The following is an 11913-nucleotide window of genomic DNA, read 5'->3' on the forward strand; positions in this document are numbered from 1 at the left end:
AAATAATCCTAAATCTGTATTCATATAAATGAAACAATTAAGTTACTGCATTCACAGTGGGAAATTTCAAATTTTCATATTTTACTAAAAAAGAACTTCAAAAAGAAATGAGAAAGAAAATAAATATTTGAGTTACATCTAAGTAACCTCTAGTACACCTGACCTAACTGACATGTGTAGAACAGAGTACATATTCTTTCCAATCAAATATGTACTTAGATTTATGAAAATTAACTGAATACTGAGTCATAAAACAGATCTCACAGATATTAAAGAAATTAAACCATTTGGAGGAAATTCTCTGACCACAGTGATATTAAACAAAAAATAAATTTTAAAAAGACAAAGATAGTCCAAAATGAGAAAAAATAAATAAATATCTTTCTAAATAACACCTAGATTATTGAAGAATATACAATGGAAAATATAGTGTATTAAAATTCAACATATCATATTAAATGTAGTTAAAGCTGTGCTTAGAGTGAAACTTGTAGCTTTAAATATGTAATTCGAAAAGAATAAAAATTCAAAATGAAATATCTAAGTAGGGAAGCCTGAGTGGCTCAGCGGTTTAGCAACTGCCTTCAGCCCAGGACATGATCCTGAATTGCAGGATCAAGTCCCATGTAAGTCTCCCTGCATGGAGCCTGCTTCTCCCTCTGCCTATGTCTCTGCCTCTCTCTCTCTCTCTGTGTATCTCATGAATAAATAAATAAAATCTTTAAAAAAAAGAAAGAACAATCTAAGTATGTAAGTCAAGAAATTTAAAAAGAACAAAAATTTAAGCTTAAATGAAATAGAATTAAGAAAAAAGCAAAGTTTAATGGCATATGAAATAATTTTGTATTAGAGAAAACCAAAATGGATAAAAGTTAATTCTTTAAAAAAATAATAAAATTGATAAATCTAGAAATACTGATCAAAGCAGGACAATGAAAAAGATTAAACTATCAAAATTAAGAATAAAAATGAGACATCATCAGAAATTCAACATATATTAAAATATAATAAACATTTAAACCTGAAAATGTAGAAGTGAGATAATTCTTAGAAAAATATTATTGAAATTGGTAGAAGAAAAATGAATAAAATGAGTACTCTTCTGTCTGTTAAAGGAATTGAATTCATAAATTATGGGGACTTCATAATTCATAATTAATAACTTCATAAATTCATAAACTGTGGGACTTCACTAGTGAATAACACTAAATATTTATGGTAGAACTATTTCCAAGCTTACACTACTTATGCCATATCATTAATAAGTAGAAACAGTTCTCAGCTATTTTAATTATGATTGTAAAACTTGATAACATCACAAGAAAAGAAAGTACAGATGAATAACAATCATAAACGTAGATGCAGAAAGCCTACACTAAACATTAGCAAAACAAATTTAGCACTATGGAAAAAATACTACATTGTGACCAAGAGGATTATTCCAGGAATTAAAAATTGATTTTACATTCAAAAGCCAAAATCCAGTACATTAACTAAGTAAATAGAAAAGCTGTATCATGAGACATTAGATACCCAATTTCCCTTTATATTTTGTTTCTGATTATTTTTCCCACCATTATATTGTCCCTCGTGATTCTAGAACCAGAATGATCTTAAATTACCTAGGTTCTACAATAATTTGACAATAATTTTGTCTAATAATGTTTTAGTAGTATCAGTGATCTTAAAATTTTTTAACATTTTATTTATTTATTTCAGGGACAGAGAGAGAGAGAGAGAGAGAAAGACAGCACAAGCATGAGCGGGGGGAGAGGAGTGGAAGAAGCAGACTCTGCTGAGCAGAGAGCCCTATGTAGGGCTCAGTCCTGACCTAAGCTGAAGGCAGAGGCTTAACTGACAGAGCCACTCAGGCACCCCAGTGATCTTAAGGTTAGGATAAAAAATGAAACATACAAGACACAAAAGACCTAACTCAACACCAAATTTAAATAGCTATTATTGGAAACAACAGCATGCATAGCATTTGCAGAGAAGATATTTCATGATTCTCAAGTACATCTTTTGATTTTGTAGAAATTCTACACTCAGGGATGCAAAACCGAGAGAGAAAAATCTGAGCGGACATGAAGCAATTCAGGAAAACCTTTACTAAATCCTCTCGGGCTTTATACGTAGGTTTATACGTATACCCATGACCTCTCAGATGGACATCACTTATGAGTTACCTAGCTTACTTAGGTATACAGGACTTACTACCATTCTCAGAAATAGCTTCAAGTCATCTGTACTGGTTACTCGTTTTGTAATGAACTTCAACAAGGAGGTAGTGTTTGTTTCAGTACATAGTCCTCAGTTAGTGTGGCATTTATATTGGAGCTGGTAAAAGAAAACTCCTAAGAATTCTTTTGAGTTAATATCTCCAAGAGAATTGACCAAGGAACAAATCCCCCTGGCATCCCTGTCGGTAGAAGAAAGGTCACAAAAGCATCTATTAGACCTAATCCTTCAGTTCACCTTAAATGCATTATTTTATCATTATTATGGGAGCCTCTGTATCCAAGAATATCAACCTCTGTATCCAAAGGGAATATAAGTCAACTAGCTCTCTTGCTGGAATTCTTTAAAAGTACACATTTAAAAGGATACTTCATTTCCTGGATAAGATCTTTTAAGAAAAGGATGACTTAAAAAAATTCATGAAGGCATTTCATTACATAGATAAAAATTTCAAAACTGTATGTCATAAAGCCAATTGATTAAAGACTACCTTCATGGGATCCCTGGGTGGCGCAGCGGTTTGGCGCCTGCCTTTGGCCCAGGGCGCGATCCTGGAGACCCAGGATCGAATCCCACGTCGGGCTCCCGGTGCATGGAGCCTGCTTCTCCCTCTGCCTATGTCTCTGCCTCTCTCTCTCTCTCTCTCTCTCTCTGTGTGACTATCATAAATAAATAAAAATTTAAAAAAAAAAAAAATAAAGACTACCTTCATGAAGACAGTAACTCAGTCTAGAGATATTGTGTAAACTCAACCTTGGCCACTGTCTTAATGAAGTTCACAGTGGATATTAGCCTGTATCCCCCCAAAAACTGCTAAGGCCATAGCATTTGACTCTTAAGCATAGGTATTTAGCTTAAAGATTGAAATTACTCAATTAAAAAAATTCATTATTCTTACTCATACCTAAGATATAAAGAGACAAATTTCACATATTTTCAATTTTAACTAATAATGACATATTTATAAATTAAAAAAATACTGCCAAGGACTTGTTGGAAATTTAAGAGCTTACTAACAATTTCATTATAAATACTATCCAGAATTTTATAATTATAAAATTCATGTAAGGCAGCATTTAGCCTTGAGGAAGCTATTATTTGTAAATATTATTCTGAAAAATAATATTTGAATATTCTAAAAAAGAGAACAGGAAACATCCAAGAGAGAAAGGGTGATGAAAACAAGAAAAATAGTATTATTTTATATATTTAAACAAAAGTGGTTTACTGCTAAGCACAGTATTTTTAAGGAAATTTAGAGGTTATTCCAGACATCTGCTATCATGCAACAAACTATTACAACATGTTTGCCTCACAATAATGTTACTAAACAAGATTTTTTAATGTCATAATATTATGGGGTAGAAATGCTGATATGACTCAGCTAAGCACATGTTCAATTTCCTTGGTAGATATTCAGAGTACCATGATGGTGAATAAGATACCCTCATGGCATTCAGCAGGTTATTAAACTAAGCTGGGGAATCCAAATAGCTTCATTCACATATCTGATGTGTTCGTAGGTCTGGCTGGAAGCATGGACTCAGCCAAACCCTTCTCTCTCTTCAGATAGTCTCTGACAACTCCTTGCGATCTCCCTAATATGGTAGTCGCATGTCTTTGATGGCAGATTAGAGATCTTTAAGCAAGTATTTCACATGGCCCAGGGAAAGATCAAGACTTCTTTTGACCCAGTCTTGGGAATTCCATAAACTCACTTCCACTATATTCTCTTGGTCAGGCAAGTCTCAAAGGCCAGCCCATTCAGGGACATATTAGATTCCTTCATATTAGAGGAATAGCAAATAATTGTGACTATCTTCAATCTTCAACAGAGACCCTCTTTTTTATCAGTATAATTTTAGATAACATCAGGCCACACATCATTGTTATTTATTCTGACATTTTTAATTAATTGGTTTTATGACATATAGTTTTGAAATTTTTATCTATATAATGAAATGCCTGGATTGGATGTTTGCAAGATGTGTTTGAAATTTTGACAATGTATTATTACATTTTCACATAACTCTTTTTGTTTTAAGAACTATTTTTTTTTAAGGGATGGTTTGCTACAAAGTAAATGAGTTTTATTCTGCCGGGAACAGTATGTTATTATTAAAGTTAATTCTGTATGTTCCTCAATGCATATTTCCCTTTTTTAAATTGCTTACTGAAAGATATAACAACATAAAAACATATAACAACATAAACAACATCCAGAAGCATGATACCATATGCATTAAAAATTAAAATACTCTTCTTTACTCTTGTTGGAGTTTACCAGATCTTCAGGTAAACTGGTCTCCAGTTGAAAAGATTCTATAATTAGTTGTTTTCTCAACAATTTGAAGTGATACTTCCAAAGATTATGTAACATTTGTTTGGACTCAGTAATTTGCATCTCAGATAATTTGATCACATTTTAGTTACACTGCATTGTTCATTCACATGACCTATATCATCTGCGCAGTGGTGCAGTAAAGGTCAAGGCAGTATTCAGGAGGAATCTTCATTTACAATATTGCCTACCCATCATAGGATGTGCATTAAGGTTCAGTCACAGCCAGATGAACAAAGAGCAGAACAACTTCAAGATTTAACAAACTGAAGCCTTTGTCATTCTTTAGACAATTCAGAAACTTATGTTTGCTTAGTGTGGTGCTCATTTTTTCAACTGCTATATTTAGGAAATCTTACTAAATTCCTAAGTAGAATCAAATCATAGTGTTAGGACTGATTGGGAGATTTGATATTTCGTAGAGATTAAATGCTAATCATTATTATTGGTATCCTCCCCCCCTCCCCCAAAAAGGTCTGAGTTGTAAGATCTAGGCTATTAACATCTGCTATATCAATGGATGTAGTATTTCTAAATAGTCTGAAATTTTGATTTTGTTGTATACAGTGGAAATATAAAAAAATTATGTCTAAAGCCTGAAATCTTTCTTGTTACTAAATTGAAAGTTTGAGGGTTATGAAATATACCATATTTCAAGGTATAGTGTTTTCAGTCTGGTAAATTCACATAAGCCAGTGCTTTAATACCTTCAGGAAGTACTAGCTGAATTGGCTACATGAACAACTGACCAGAGCAGTCACAGAGTTCCAAGCTAGAAGGACTGCCTGCCTTGGTTGTAATGCTCAGTGATCATCACCTTGAGATTTTAATAGTTTTGTCTTCAGTGTTTTTTGTTTTGTTTTGTTCCGTGAATGAAGTCCAGTGGAGCAGTAGAGCACTAACCATGAGCCTGCCTCATTGTCTCCTTCTTGACAAGTTTTCAGATGTACTCTTACCTGTCTCCTAGCTATGCAACATCCTTTGCTCCTTCCTCTGATCCTTTCGCAAAACTCTTACTGCCTTCTATCTCTAGTGGGAATCTGAGCACAAGTATAAGTATAGTAGGAGTGGGCTTGAATGCAGGTGCCCAGCACTGGTTGTCCCCTAGTACAGGCTGCTAGCACCATAGCGCATTGAGATTGAGCAGGCAACTTGGCAGGGAGGTTCCTCTTGCTCACCTGTAAGCGATTAAGTCCAGGTGGAAGGCTGCAGTCCCTGGGGGTTGTCTGGCCACAGTTAATTGAGCAACAGACCAGATAAAAGGAGGCACCTGCAGTGACCTCCCTGCCTCCATGACAGTCTGGGTCTGGAGGCTGGCAGGAAGGGGTACTGGTAAGCCACATGACTATGCGGAGTCACTCCCCGCCCATCATATCTGTGAGGGTCTACACTCACCCTGAGAGTATTCCTTTGCCCAAAGGAGACAATATTAAATAGCATTAAAAAATAAAGTACTATGTCAGAGAGAGACCATAGAAGACAGGAGAAACTTGTATTTTTTAAATTAAAGCATTAATTTAAAAAAAAAATTTAAAAAATAATGCTGTATTTTTTTTTCTAATTTTTGAAGAGAAGGCAGCATTTTCCTTTTGCATTGGGCCATGAAAATTATGTAGCCAATATTTGGTCCACAGTTTTTAGGAATCTAAAAAAAATTGCTCTCCAGGGATGTCTAGGTGGCTCAGTGGTTGAGCATTGCCTTTGGCTCAGGGCCTGATCCCAGGGTCCTGGGATCCAGTCTGCATTGGGTTCCCTACAGGGAGGCTGCTTCTCCCTCTGCCTATGTCTCTGCCTCTCTCTCTATCTCTCATGAATAAATAAATAAATAAATAAATAAATAAATAAATAAATAAATAAATAAATAAATAAAATCTTTAAAAATAAACAAAAAAATACTTACAAATTGCTCTCCAAACTACCAGCTATTGATTTGCTGAACTTTATTCACATAATCCTAAGAGTAAACAAAACTGTACTATATATGCTTGAATAACATATATTCATTTTTATTGACGGTGGGGATAGGAGAGTAGATTGGGAAGGAAATGAGGGAAAGGAATAAAGGAGGCAGTTCTGCTCTCATTCCTTAAATGGGGAATGAAAATAAATTGGCAACTCCAGCAGCCACAGGTTTTCAAATAGATGCCTCTATTTAAACAAAAGTAAAAAAAAAAAAAAAGTAAACATACAAAGTACATTATTTCATTCACTTAAAAAATAGTATCTGCTTGTTGGATAGGATCTTTTAACAGAGCAATCAGATCCTTAATTAATATGAACATCATAATCTCACAATACTAATTCAGGGGAAAAAATGGTGTCAGCATTTCTCAAAGAATGTTTCTTGTCAATTAAATGATTTTATTTTAATTTCTCCTTCTATTATATTTGAATGAGACTGAGAATGCAACCGTATTTTGTTCATCTTCCTTCCTTGCTCCCAAGTCCAAGCTCTGTGGCAGACATACTTGAGAGTTTATAGAAAAGATCCTTCCTTTGCACTGAGGTTTTCCATTGGAAACTTTCTACCTAGGGGTAGAAAAGAATATCCACAAAACAAATGCACACATTAGTCTCCTTATCTAGCACTCTATTAAATAAAGAGGTGTAACATTTTGCTATGGAATAACAATTTTAATTATATTGCATGTTTTAAAATCCCAGCTGAATATAATATAATTTTAGTAGCTCATTTCTCCTGAGGCATCAATATCATTTATCACTCCTGCCATCTGGCATGTCTGAACCATCATGATCAGCAGTTTATGTGGAAATTAAAGCATTCAATGGGTCTCTCTTCAATAATACTCTGAGGTCAGGGACAATATTGCTAGCGGCAGTGAAGATGCAATTTTATTGCACACTTGAGAGGCATCCATTCGACATATTTTATAGCTTTCTAGGTTACGACTAGCCAAGCTTTTCCTTATTTGCACTGACCTGACATGGGGGTCATTTTGTATAATAACTATCTAAGAATCATTCAGAGTAGTACCCTGTCTGCTACTGTGCTTATAAAGCTACTTTCAGTTAAAAGCTTAGGAGCAGCAATAAAAGAACTCTCTCTCCCCCCACATATATATAATATATATATATACATATATTATATATATATACCTAACAAATTATACATATACACATTATGCTACATATAGTTTGTTATATATCTCTATTTTTATTTGTTATATTTATCTATATACTGATTGTTGATCTGTTTTTATTCTCTATTAAAGAATACAGAAGCAAGAATATGCCAGCCATGGGACTAAGTTAATGTCTCAGTCCTCTCAGAGGCAAATATTAACCTTTTTTCAGTTTAATAAAAAGTGAAGTTATTTCTTCAACAAAAATATCCTTGTAATGTTATTTGGTGATATTGTCAAAGACACCTTATAGTTTGAGTTTAAATTTGAGTTTATATGACTGAGAATGTAAATACATCTGTTATTCCATAAATTTATTTCCAGTTACTGAGCTTCTTGAGATGGTGAGTTACCTGATTTAAACAGGCTAATCCTCTTGTGGCAAAATTGCCCAATCTTTGCAAAATGTTACGGTTTAGAAATTTTCAAGTTTGGGAGAGAACCTTCTCTTCTCCATCAGGGAGGTTATGATTTAAGAAAGAATAAAACAGGGATCCTTGGGTGGCGCAGTGGTTTAGCACCTGCCTTTGGCCCAGGGCGCGATCCTGGAGACCCAGGATCAAGTCCCGCGTCAGGCTCCCGGTGCATGGAGCCTGCTTCTCCCTCTGCCTGTGTCTCTGCCACTCTCTGTCTCTGTGTCTCTCACGAATAAATAAATAAAGTAAAAAAAAATAAAAAGAAAGTGTAATACACAATTTTGAAAATCATAAAAAAAATAGTAATCATATTCTTTTCCAGAAATGAATGTTTGTGAAAGTGAAAAGAAAACACACAAATCTCTTGGTTATTCATCCTCAGATTTCTGGTTTCTATTTCCACAAAACATACACGCTTGCATGTGTGTACACACACACACACACACACACACACACAAATACATACATGCAGTACACTACCCACTCATGATACAGAGAACAGAATGATTAAAACAGATTTTGCCATAATTAATAGGGAATTTCTGTGGAAACAAAACCCACCCACATGTTCCTTGTATTTAAGACCCAGTCACTTAGAGCAGTGAATATGTTGTGGTATATTATAATGTTAGTAAAACTTCAGAGAGTTTGCCTTCAGAGAGTTTGCCTTCAAAGGAAGAGGCAAAGATTTGTTTTTAGTTTATGTGTATTAATGCTTATTCTAAAAAAAACAGTAAGTCAAAAAGACTTTCTCTGTTTTACCTTTTATGTTTAGATCTATATTCTTTTTTTATTTAGTTCTTGTATAAGGTATAAGGTGTCCTTCAAGATTTTTTTGTTTAGTTGGTTTTGGTTTCCTGTTTGCCCTCTTAATTCTAGTGGCTCTAACACAATTTGTTGAAAATGCTGTACTTCCTTTACTGAATTGATTTTGTGGTGTTGTAGTTCAAGAGTTTTAATCATGAACAGGTGTCAAATTTTGCCAAATGCTTTTCCTGTATTAATTGCTATGCAACCATTGACTTTTCTTCTTTTTAAAATTTTTTTTTTTTTTACTTTTCTTCTTATACTGTTGTTATGATGGATTATATTGATTTACTTTTGGATATTGAACAAGCTTTGCATCTTGGAATGAAGTCCAATAGCCCCAAAATATTTTTTCTCAACATATTTTTAAATGTAATGTTGGAATTGGTTTTGTAATATTTTGCTGAAGAATTTGGAAGCTATGATTTGATCGTGTGGGGCATAGGTGAGTAGTTCTGTTGCTGTTTGTATTGTATTTGCCTGGTTTTTGTATCAGAATAATGCTGATTTCATCAAATGGATTGTGAAGAATACCATATTTCTCTAATTTATGGAAGAAATTTTGTAGAATCAGTGATAATTTTTCTGTAAATATTTGGTAGAATTTACCAGTAAAACCATCCGATACTAGAAATTTCCTTTATAGAAGGATTTAATTACAAATTTAACTACTTTAATGAGATTAAGGCTCTTTGAATTTTCTATTTTTATCTTGGATGAGTTGTAATAACTTATGGTTTCAAAGAATTGTTTAATATGTGGTCTAATGTTTGTATATATTTCCATATTCCCATATTATCCCTTCAATGTCTGCATGGTCTTTAGAGATATTCCTCTTTCATGCTTGATATTACTAATTTATTTATTCTTTTTTATCAGTATCAATTTTATTGATATTTCAAAGAAACACCTTTCACTTTGATTGATTTTGTCCATTGATTTTCTGCCTTTAGTTTCATCGATTTCTGTTCTTATTTTTATATCTCCTGGTTGCTTTTGATGTATTTTGTTCTTTTTCTAGTTTATTTAAGTGGAAGCTTCAATTATTGAGTTGAGAACTTGCTTCTTTTCTAATATACACATTGGTGCTATAAATTTCCCTCTAATCCTTGCTTTCAATTAGTTCCACAGATATTGATATTTTATGCTTTCGTTAACATTCAGTTCAATATATACATATTTTATTATCTGTGAGAATTCTTTTGACCCATTAATAAGTGTGTTGTTTAATATCTAAGAGTTTGAAGATTTTTTTCATTATCTTTCTGTTGTTATTTTTAGTTTATGATCTGAGAACATATTGGTGTGGTTTCAGTTATTTATATTAGTTGAAGTTTATTTTATGACTTGTTATATAGTCTACCTTGGTGAATGTCCAATGCAGTTTTGAAAAAGGATGCACATTATCCTGATGCTCAGTGGAGTGTTTTATAAATGCTACTTAGAATACACTGGCTGATGATATTTTTCAGGTTTTCTAAATCTTTGTTGAATGTTTGTCTAGTAGTTTTATTAATTACTAAATAATGGGTGTGGAAGGCCCTAACTATAACCATTGATTTGTCTGCTTCTCCTTTCTTGTCTTTCAGTTTATGCTTCATGGTTTTGCTTAAAGTACTGCACTTTGGTGCATAATATTTAAAATTGTTTTATCTTTTTGGTAAGTTGAATCTTTTATCAATATACAATATTATTGCTGGTAATTTTCTTTGCTCTGAACTATACCTTATCTAATATCAATATAGCCACTCCTATTTTTTATAAGTGTTTTCATTGCATATCTTTTTTTATTTTTTATTTTGGCCTATTATCTTTAACTGATCTGAAGTCAGGGTCTTGTAGCCATCATAAAACTAGTCATGGTTTTTACTCTGTCCTGCTAATCTCTGTCTTTTCATTAGTACATTGAGACTATTTAAAATAAGTGTAATTATTGGTGAAGAATAACTGCATAGTGCTGTGGATCATTCGATTGTGCACCTGCCAACTCCTCTCAGATGAATCCTCCACATTTTTCCAGTTTGGCCCATCAATTGAATAGCAAGCTTCCATCATGTTCAACATCGTGGAAGAGTATGATTGATACAGCTTTCCTATCATCATCACCTACTTCCCTGGCAACCAAGACTTTGTAAACAACATTTGCAGCAACATCAAGAGTAGCTTCATGGGCTGGGAGTTAGAGGAAGTCTGCCTGCTGGACATGTCTCTGGATGACGGAGATTCTAAGATCTAGAACCGACTCAAGAAACTTCAAAGCCCCGTCATTGTTCTTTATTGTACTAAGGAAGGGGCCACCTCCATCTTCGAAGTTGGTCCTAGGACCAACTGACTAGGTTACAAGTGGATTGTCCCTAGTCTTGGGGCAGAGAACACAGACACAGTACCCTGAGTTGTCCACTGGGTTCATTTCTATGTCCTATGATAAATGGGAGTATGGCCTCCTTGTCAGAGTGAGGGATGGAATTGCCATAATCACCACCACTGCTTCTGCTCTGCTATCTAAACACAGCTTCATCCCTGAGCCCAAGAGCAATTGTTACAACACCCATGAGATGAGGATCTACCAGTGCAACATGTTAAATAGGTATCTGATCAATGTCACTTTTGGGAGAAGAAATCTGTTCTTCAGTGAAGGTGGCTACCAGATGCACCTGAAACTGGTGATGATCCTCCTGAATAAGAAGAGGAAGTGGGAGAGGGTAGGACATACCTTTGGCAATTCTTAAGCAGAGTAGATGAGGTAAAGATATAAAATTGTGCAACATTTAAAGGAAAACAAAACCAAAGCTTGATTTTGGTCTCTGAGCTAAGAAGGAAGAGTGTAACACTTTGAGAACACAGAAGCCATTTCTCAAACTTGCATCTTCATTTTCTTACTACTTTTGCTAATCAAGATATTATTTTCTTTATGCATTACATTTCCATTTTTATTGGTTATGGTGCTGTCTAAATCATGACTTTGTTC

At 34.0% G+C, this 11913-nt stretch overlaps 1 pseudogene; it reads left to right on the forward strand.

Moving 5' to 3' along the window:
• The first annotated feature begins 2152 nt into the window (after window positions 1-2152).
• On the forward strand, window positions 2153-11674 carry LOC140616582 (glutamate receptor ionotropic, NMDA 2B pseudogene; annotated as a pseudogene).
• Window positions 11675-11913: the final 239 nt, after the last annotated feature.

The sequence above is a fragment of the Canis lupus genome, chromosome 24, assembly GCF_048164855.1.
Source record: "Canis lupus baileyi chromosome 24, mCanLup2.hap1, whole genome shotgun sequence".
NCBI classification, from domain to species: domain Eukaryota; kingdom Metazoa; phylum Chordata; class Mammalia; order Carnivora; family Canidae; genus Canis; species Canis lupus.